We start from the raw sequence: 4,608 nt of genomic DNA, 5'->3' as shown, positions 1-4,608 counted from the left end.
AGAATTACGCACAAAAATAATATTCTAATAAACAATTATTTAAATGCTCCATCTAAAACCAATAGCGGAAATACATTTGTTACTTATTAGAAGAAGACTGTTCGATTAAAATCAGTAACCACAATACCAAAATTAAATCATAAAAATTGGCGATGCTAATTCAATATTGTCCGAATCAATACAGAAATTTATGGAACATGTTTTTTTAATAAATAATAAAAACATCATGCACATGAATTACATATGGAAATGAGCCAAAATTGTATCCTGCATATTTCAACACCACACCAACACAGTGAATGTGTGTGTGTGAGAGAATTAAGACACATGCAAGCAAAATTGAAACCAAATATATAATTTAACAAAGTTGATTTCATAAAAGTTGTTTTCTCATGAAATAACTTTCATGGTCAAAACAGCAAATTTGGAAAAGAAGACTCATTTCTTATTCACCAAAAATTTAAGAGATGGCAGAAATGATTTCAGCACTCGCTCTCAAAACAAATCAAATACTTATTCATTCATTCCACACGTACCAGTATAAATTTGTAATTATAAATTATACATATTACTGCAAGGACTGTACAACATTAAAAAGCAACAAAATCATTGTGTGTGTGTGTGGGGGGGGGGGATGACTCTTAATGATAATAGTAATTTATTGAGCATGTCATGTAATGAACACACAAAAGTACAAATGAGAAAAATGCATATTAAAATAAATTCAATGGAAATATAACAGCTTCCACACCACATGAACATATTGAATAAAATCAATAAAATGAAAACATCTTAAATTTTATTAAAAAGAAATTACAACATAAAATGATATTGAATATTAAAAGATGTGAACTGATAAATCGAAATGGAATGAAAACTAGATAAAGGGGGGGGGGATATGCACAAAATACATACTTAATTTGTAAAATACTAACAAGAATGTTCACTGAAATTAAGACACTGTAATATGAAAATTAATTTATGAAAACAGGAGATGTGAATTTAATATTGCTCGAATCAATAGAGAAATTTAGATAATATACTTCTGAAGTGAATCGTGAAGACACACTGTGCATAAATTACACATGTAAACGAACCAAAATTGTATGCTGCATACTTCCACACCACACCAACACAGTGAAAATGTGCAGGGGGGGGGAGAGATATACATGCAAGTAAAATTGACAGGCAAAAGTATAATGGGGTGAATTTGTGTAAAAAGCACATGCAACTGGAATTAATGTCTAATATTTATATATATATACACACACACAATATTTTGAAAACAAAATTAATTTTTTATGCACCACAACTTTATGCAATTCCAGATGTTTCAATCATTTAGAAAAGATTTGATCATTTTCCATGAAAACAAAACAAAATAAATTGAATTCATTTCACTACTATCAGCACAAAATTGTAATGGGGGGGGGGGGGAATAGTCAAAAGATGCATGCAAGGAAGAGCGAAAACCAAAAATGTAATTAAAAGAAAGTTGATTACTCGTGATATTATTTCCACATTCAAAACACAAATTGGGGGGAGGGGGGAAGTATTTTTCATGCACTCAAAATTTATAAAAAATCAAGGGGTTTCAAGCAATCAGAAATGATTTCAGAATTCGCTCTCAAAACAAAACAAATACAAGCAGTTCATTTTTCAATTTGATTTCATTTAAAAGAAATATATGCAACCAAAAAAATTAGTTAACATTAAGAGATGCGAACTAATGAAATTAACACTAGAAATAAACAGTTGAAACTTTAAAAAATGGGGGGGGGGGGGGGTTAAGAATTTAATGCACAAAAACTACATTTAAATTTGTAATCAGAAAAAGGCTCCCTCTAAACCGAAATAGGTTATTATTTTAGAAAATACTAAAAAGAATGTTCAATTAAAATCGGTCACTACAATACCAAAGTTAATTCTCGAAAACAAGAGACATCAATTCAAATTTGTCCGCATCATTACTGAAACTTATGCTTCTTCTTTAGTGAATTGTAAAGACACCACGTACATAAATTACATATTGAAATGAACCAAAATTGCACTCTGCGTACTTCCACACCACACCAACATAGTGAAAGTGTGCAATGGGGGAGGGGGGGGGGAGACATGCAACTAAAATTGAAAGACAAAAGTATAACGAAGTGAATGTGTGTAAAATACACATGTAACAAAAATTGATGTCTAATATATATAGACTAAAGGAAATTTATTTGCTTGTGTTATTATTTTCACGGTCAAAACACAAAGTTTTGAAAAGAAAATGTATTTTTTTATGCACCAAAAATTTATGAAATTTCTATCATTTTGAAAGGATTTCAGCACTCGCTCTCAAAACAAAACAAAAAATAGTCATTCATTTCCAAAGTATCAGTACAAAATTGTAATTTCGAATAACACGCCTTGCTGAAAGGACTGTACTTCACTTTTGAGTAATTTAATAGAAAAAATTTTTTTGGTCAGAATTATTTAGATAGCAAGAACTTATCCACTCAATGAATGCTGAATTGTTTTGCAATTCTAAAAAAACAAAGTGAATGCAGAATATGAATCTATTTAAGAATGAATAGGAATTTATCCACAAATTGAAGAACACAAAGGAAGAAAATTTGGAAATGAAACAGTAAAGTTTTAATGTGTCACAAAAAGGGCTACCTATACTACCAAGGAGATTACTTAACGAGAAACTTGGTACGCAATTAAACATAACAGGTTTATTGAAGTGATTGGAATCAAAATTACAAAATCAGATATAATGAAAAATCTGAACGTAAACACTAAAAGCAGATATAAAAGAAACTGATGACATTATAAGATTTTAATACAAACTGCAAACAAACCATTGAAAAATTTTTTAGAAAAACTTACCCATTTTCCAACTGCATTAGCTTTTGCAATTTTTTTTTTCTATTGCTTTCTCAACATATCAGAATGAGCCAAAATTCCTGAATCAAATGGCATAATTGAAATAACTATATAAATTTTATTACAGTTTTTTGTAACAACATCTCAAGATTATGTTTGGAAAACAATTTTGACACGTCATAACAAAACACCAATGGTAGGATAATCTGACATATAACTCAATTGCTCACATTCATCATTTCACTTTCGATTCTAAAACAGTTATCACTTTCCTTCCAAAAGAAATGTCCGTCGGAAACAGTTGTTGACATGCTACAGTGTTAAACACAAAATATTCCAAAAGAAGCGTTAGAAAAAGGAATAAAATGACGCAATTAAGCACCCGGTTGGCGTTTTTTTTTTTTTTTTTTCTTGTTTTTTTTCCCGCACTGCACTTCTGGTTTTCTAATTGCTAAATAAAAAGAACACTTACAGAATTCGACGACTACAATATGATAAAAAGACACTTCCTATTTTTAACTGGTAAAATAAATACTTCGCAACTAACTACGGAACAGAAAATTTGAAAAAGAACGACCGATTAAGTTACACGCCATTTCATTTCTTTCCGTTGAAAAACAAACTCTTTTGCATCCTCGGTTCGAAGTGATAATTATCGTCTGCAGCAGGGAACGAGAATGAAGGTCAGATTTTTAAGGAAATAATAATGAGTTATAAAATATACACCATTCTAAAATACACAAATGAAAATTACAAATAATATTCCGTTTAAAAGACCGCCATCGAAGTTCAAGAAATGAATTTCAACAGACACGGTCACAGTTCCTTTTGAAGCAAAATCGAGCTGCAAATCGTCTTCCAATCAAAAAACTGGAAAAGTATCCTGGGACGCTAGAATACAGCCTCTACAGATTCAAACTTTTTCACTTTTCAGTATTGGCAATTGTTTTTAAATTGTAACGTTTCGTATCCGAATGATTTATGATCCTATCCGAAAACGTTTCTCAGAAGTAGGATATCATTTTCCACAATTATTTTTTAATGCGTACAATCCATTTGATACGTTGCAACGGATAAAGTATCACGATCTTATGTTTGAATTTTGTATTACTGTGCACGGTGGCAATTCTCAGAAATAAGATATTTTATTCGAAAATGATTCATTACAAACGTTTTAACGGATCACTGATTAATATAACATACTAAAATTCTGCTTTTTTTTTTTTAATTATAAAGAAGTTTGGAAAAATACTTGGAGGTGCACACGGATAATTATCACTTTTCGTTTTTAATGAATTACGATTGTTTATCTGACTGTTTACAAAGAAAAATGTTGTACGGCAATAACATTTGTTACCTTCATTGAATTTACAATTAAATGATTTCATTTCTTTTGTTAAGGATATCGTAAAAAAGGTAAGTGAGTTCCTCTAATAGGATAAAAAAAAGTATTAACTCATTTGTATGCTGAATTAAATATAATCTATTTTTTTTTTATATAAATTTTTCATTTCTTTACTAATAAACTGCCTGTACGTATCAAGTTATGTCAGCTATCATTCAATTGAGCTACAATGTTTTATCATTATTGAATAAATGTTTCTGGAACTGTTTTTTTTTTTTTTTTTTTTTTTTTTTTTGGTAAATGAATTTTGAATTATTGCAACAGACAAATGTATCGCTGACGGAATCAATGTCATGGCAACTACATGTATGGAATATTTTTAAAAAAAAAAA

Source organism: Argiope bruennichi, chromosome 2 (genome assembly GCF_947563725.1).
Source record: "Argiope bruennichi chromosome 2, qqArgBrue1.1, whole genome shotgun sequence".
NCBI lineage: Eukaryota > Metazoa > Arthropoda > Arachnida > Araneae > Araneidae > Argiope > Argiope bruennichi.
Note: the sequence above shows the minus strand (reverse complement) of the source record.